Genomic DNA, 6000 nt, shown 5'->3' on the forward strand with positions numbered 1-6000 from the left:
ACAGTCTACCTATTCAGCACGATGGATAGTGTGGCTGTCGATAGCCTGCATATGTAATGCAGAGTATTCACTTTTTCGGTATCACAGTCGATTCGAACCTCAATACGAGTCCCTGCACGTTCGTCCTCATAGAGAGGGGAGGCACAAATATGTCACTAGCTCCTGATCGCGAAAACCAACGCCATGTTACGAGTGCAAAAAAAAAATAATGAGGAGAATAATTCGATCAGTGTTGTCGCATTTTCACTATACCGAGCAAGGAAGACGCGGATGATATTTTGATTGTTCAGTTACATTTCTTCACTTTACTTAACGACATGTGCGAAATATATATTTGATATATATTCGCCTACTTTTGCACGATTTATAAAACCTAATACTATAGCGGGACATTTAATAAAGTTTTATATGCTTATACTCGTCCCCTTTGCTTCGCTCAGACTGCTTCCAACATCTATTCGTATCGAATTTGTCATAGTTTCTTAATTTTGCTATGTTGTTATGTTGCACTGGCTAAACTGTATATCTATCCCTTCCGTCGAAAAGAATGCACAAAAAACTTTATTTATAATCCCTTAAACCAACATCCACACAATCACCTTACCACATTCCAAGGGACCATTTTCAAAACCCCATCGAGCAACATTGCCGGTCGGCATTAGTTGGACAAGAAGCGTGTGCTTGGATCCGAGTCCTCGACAAACGCTGAAACGACACTCGATTTTGATACGAGCAGAGCAGCGTTCACGGCGAACGCTGATGCAACTCTCGTATCCAATAGATTCCCAGAGTATACACCCTTTTACCATGGTCAGCGCCCTTTTTGTATACCGTAGCACCATCTAGCGAGCGTCAGGTTCTGCCGCCATGCTGAGTGGTTAGACATGTTGGCGAAAATGCTCTTCGGGGCGCCGCTCCCGCGTTAGGCGTGCTAGTTGAAAGCTCCGAAGTCCTGGGTGTCCAACTTAGGTTACGTCTTGTGCTTTTGTTTCCCGTGGATTGTGTTTTTTAACTCCGTGGGAACTTTTTTTTGCCCCTAACTGTGGCATCCGCAAGCGCGGCGGTGCCGAGAAGAGCGCCACCGAGAGCGGCACCGAGCTGGCACTGAACGCCGCACCGGACGCGGCACCGGACGCGGCACCGAGCTTGGCACCGAACGCGGCACCGAACGCGGCACCGAGCTCGGCACCGAACGCGGCACCGAACGCGGCACCCAGCCCCGCACCGAACGCGCCACCGAACGCGTTACTTTCCCTCAGGTCTTTTGTTGGTTTAGGTGCAGCACACCGAGAACATTTTTGGATGGCGTTTCGTGTCGTCCCCAACAATAAAATATGATGTGAACAATATACTTTAGTTGGGAGTGCTGGTGATAAAGGAAAGCCTAAAACATGAAGGACGGACGAGTGTGTTGTTTTGTCCGTTATTCATGTTTTAATTTTTCTTCTATTTATTGTGTACAAGGACGTGCGAAATGAGCGCACTGCAGGAAACGATCTAAGGAAACTTGCAAATGTTTATGAAGGTTTTAATTCAGGATCCCTTGTCGACGAGCTTGTCCTTCGTCTAGAACTGAAAGCAAAAAAGACGAGATAGGCCCACCGCTGGAGCGAGTCGACCAATGATTCAACGATTCGAAATCGATGCATGCGCATGTTTCAATAACACAAATTGAAATTTTTGTTTTCAGCTACGTTATGTACTAATTCGCAAAGTAAGAAGAACCCAGTCGCGTTGTGACGGTCAACGTAAAAGTTCATGGCTCTCTGCTATCGCGCAGGAGATCGCGATTAAGAAAAACAATAGAACTAACTTTTCGACAATTTCCAGCCACACGCGGCGACGGAAATGATCCTTAAACTATGCATTGTAGGCAATAAAATGTAGTCGACGTTACCCGTGCAAGATATAAGCATTAAGATAAATTAAGTTACGAAAAGTTTCAATCTGAAACAGCGATTCTCACGAGAAAACGTGCACCAACCTTGCGAGCGTAGCCGAGGTTTATCGAGGGCACAGCGATAAGTTCGGTGCGCGCTATATTCACGAGATGTTCCCAGCGCACTCGAATAGATGGTGTCGGAAAAAAAAAATTGTTTAGGGACGCAATTTATTGCCGCCGGAGGCTATATGAAAAGCGATGATGTTTGAGGACATTGCAGCCGCAGTTGCTTTGTCTGATCCTGTGCACGACACAGATATGATCTGATAATATTCTGCGCTTTCGTCTGTTTTTCGTACAGCCTATTACCTAACAATGATGTTCCGGTGACCAGGGGCTTAACGTCATTGATTCCGCTAGCTATAATTACATCTGGAAGTAAAATAAACTAGAGGGAACAGGGACGAAAAGAAGCGAATTTGAAGAAACACAGGGTTCAAGGCGTTCATCCGGGCTTTTTGCTCGTTCATAAAGACTCGGGAAAAGATAAGGTGCCGGCAGCCCCTTCCTCTCCAGCCCATGTTTAGTAAATACGTGCCCCCGCAAAAAAACGCCCAACTCTAATAATTGACGCAGCGGCTACTAGGTGGCGCGCCCTTTTGAAAACGATATATTAGGAACGCCTTAACTGCCGTGAAAATATACCGTACCTGTTCCTACCATTTACGCAACTCAATTTTTTTCCGCGTCATTATCTATCAAATTTAAACCGCAAAAGCACTGAGATAAAAAAAGAATGCAGTAGAAGTTTCAACCGGAAGTGACGTACGCGTCCGCTCCGGCCTTAGCTCGTGAATCATTGCAAACCGCTTAGGCAGCGGCGCATCTTGTTAGGGTCACGTGACTGTAGTCCTGCCTTGGAAAGCATTTCATAGGGCGTCGATCTGGAGCATCCATATGGCTGGTCCTCATGTTTGGTTTCGTGACCAAACGTGGCGACACGTCCCTCTTGCTGGTGTGCATCTCGGAAAGAAGGGCACATATGTTGTCGCGATATGTTGACCTGTTTTACCGCAATATCCGAATTTGGCAGATTTTCGCAGCAGATCCCGTATGTGTTCCTTGTAAGTTGTGACCTGCTAAATTCAGCGGGAAAATTTATCTTCTCGATTTAGGGAGGACTCTCAAAAATGTTTACCTGTTACGTCACGTGTCGCCTGACGTCACATAACGTCTCAATTTTTTTCGCTGAATTTTGTAGAAATATTTTTCTGCTGGATCTTTTAACTGGATGGCTACTAACAAAGGAGCTACAGTCATTGACATCTTACGCAGAGAGCGCGAAACAGTCGACAATAGACATGCAAAGTATTGATTCACGCTTTCAAACGATTTACGTAGAAATTCAATCAACCGGAGTTCAAACAATTCAGGACTACAGCGGTTGAGAACGTACTCAGGGAGTTCATTACACTCACTTTCACTTACTAATACGAAAAAAAAACGATAAGGGGATGCTAGAGTGGTATAGTAGTTCTATACATTCTAATAAAAATATTCATGGTCATAGTTAGTTGTATTGAAGAACATTCGTGAAGGCAGACAAAAATTCGGGGGCGATCAAAGCTGATAATGGATCGTGTTTTTCCTCTCAGCTAAATGCTATGAAGAAAAATGTGGTAGAATTTTCGAAAACGAAAGCAGTAAATGTTGCACGAAGAGAAGCTCTCAAAAGCGAAGTTAAAACAGTTAGAAAAACACCAAAGCATGATGACACCTATTGTACGTAGTTGACACGCATTAGTTGTAAATATTGTTAGGTAGCAGTAACGTCGGAAATATTAAATTCTCTTCAGCTGTCTCAGTGAGTTAGGCTGCAATATTTCGCAAGGCAAATTATTAAGCGAATAAAATGAATAAAATAAATAAAATCGCGTGTACACCTGCAGTATCGGGTCCGGAAGAAGAGAATATTTAAAGTATCTTGACAACAAAGCGAAGGAACTGAACGGTCACTTTCTATTTTTGAACTTGAAATAGTTTGACTAAAATTAGCGTGGGACAGCGGTTTGAATAGATAGTGCTAGGAGACAGGGCGATTTCAAATATTGCAACAAGTCAATATCCGAAGTGATTTACGTGCCATAGTATACGCGCTTCAAAGCATACATCCCCAGAAATCTGCGCCATCGCATGCTAGCGCCATCTCTTAGCGTATTATGGCAACGCTCCCATAGAAGCAATGTATTAAATATAGAAATACGGCAATATTTGCTCAACATCACATTTTTTCAGATTTGCCATGCTACCCGTCCAATCTCTGACACGATTCAATCCTTCCGCAAAAAAGTCAAGATTACAGCGCATAAACTGCAGGTTCCTCATTCGAGTAAATTATTTGATGCATAGCCACTATGGGTGGTATCAGGTTTGATCGGTTTTTAAAATATATTATTAGGTGAGTGAAATAAATTTTAATTTTATATTATAAATACAACCCTCCCCCAATCATATGACAAAATTCCGTGATTTGTATGATATTTTGTAATGCGTAGAAAAAACATCCTTCTGGGGCACCTCTCCCAAACGTGCCACACAAAGTGATTTTCAAACCTCCCTAATTTAAAAATACAGAAAGATACGAGATTTGCCATATAACTGCGACAAGGCAAAAACATCCAGGAAGCGTAGTGTACGCTCTGTCTTCTCTCAAACTTATTTGCTCGGGTTCCTGAGACCAGTTTGTCGAACCAGGCGCATAATCGATCAGCCAGCTGTTCAGAATCGCTTCCTGCATTCTGCTGCTGGGATCACTAAACTACCAAACAAAGAAAGTAACTATTTGTTTTTTCATTTAGAAATTTTATCATGGCTAAGAAAAGGTATAGAAATATTGTTATTAATCATTAAGAAATTATTGACCTTGGCGAAGCTACATTTAGGGCGAATAAAGTGGGAATATTGAGTGATTATTTGGCAAGGAAGCTGACTGTACTTGATGGTCTCTTCATGACACGTCAAGCACATAAATTCAAAATATCAAGTAAAAAACATGTCGGTCGATCCAGCGAGGAGAACATTGGAAAATGAGAACTACGTAACCTCCTCGCTCGAACGCCTTTCCCATCGAGGAGGTTTATTTTCAAGGATATGCAGTTGTACCATGATTGTTTTGATGGACTTAAATTTTATCATTTTTCCCAGTTAAAGACCCGAATGTTCTAAACAAGTTCCTTGTGGATGAGCGGAGGCCCAAATTTGAAAAGTTGGACGAAGCCGTCAAAACGGAAAAACTAGGTCTAGCTTGAAGCGGTTTTTTGCAAGACAGATTTATTTCCAAGTATTTGCCATGGCACCAGCATGTAGTAGAGGGATGAAAATGATATATTTCGCCCAAAATGGGTGCATGAGCCGTGCTCCAAAAGTTCCCTGTGAAGGCGCGGGTGCTCAAACTTTAAGAATGGGACGAAACCGTCGAAACGGAAAAACCAGGTCCACTTCGGAGCGGTTTTTCTCAAGACAGATTTATTTCCAAGTATTTGCCATGGCGCTAGCATGTAGTAGAGGGACGAAAATTATATATTTCGCCCGGAATGGGTGCATGAGCTGTGCTCCAAAAGTTCCCTGTGAAGGCGCGGGTGCTCAAACTTTAAAAATGGGACGAAACCGTCGAAACGGAAAAACCAGGTCCACTTCGGAGCAGTTTTTCTCAAGACAGACTTATTTCCGAGTATTTGCCATGGCACTAGCATGTAGTAGAGGGATGAAAATTATATATTTAGCCCAGAATGGGTGCATGAGCCGTGCTCCAAAAGTTCCCTGTGAAGGCGCGGATGCTCAAACTTTAAGAATGGGACGAAACCGTCGAAACGGAAAAACCAGGTCCACTTCGGAGCGGTTTTTCTCAAGACAGATTCATTTCCAAGTATTTGCCATGGCACTAGCATGTATTAGAGGGATGAAAATTATATATTTCGCCCAGAATGGGTGCATGAGCCGTGCTCCAAAAGTTCCATGTGAAGGCGCGGGTGCTCAAACTTTAAAAATGGGACGAAATCGTCGAAACGGAAAAACCAGGTCCACTTCGGAGCGGTTTTTCTCAAGACAGATTTATTTCC

Source organism: Ixodes scapularis, unplaced genomic scaffold, assembly GCF_016920785.2.
Source record: "Ixodes scapularis isolate PalLabHiFi unplaced genomic scaffold, ASM1692078v2 PGA_scaffold4__175_contigs__length_147842914, whole genome shotgun sequence".
Lineage (NCBI taxonomy): Eukaryota > Metazoa > Arthropoda > Arachnida > Ixodida > Ixodidae > Ixodes > Ixodes scapularis.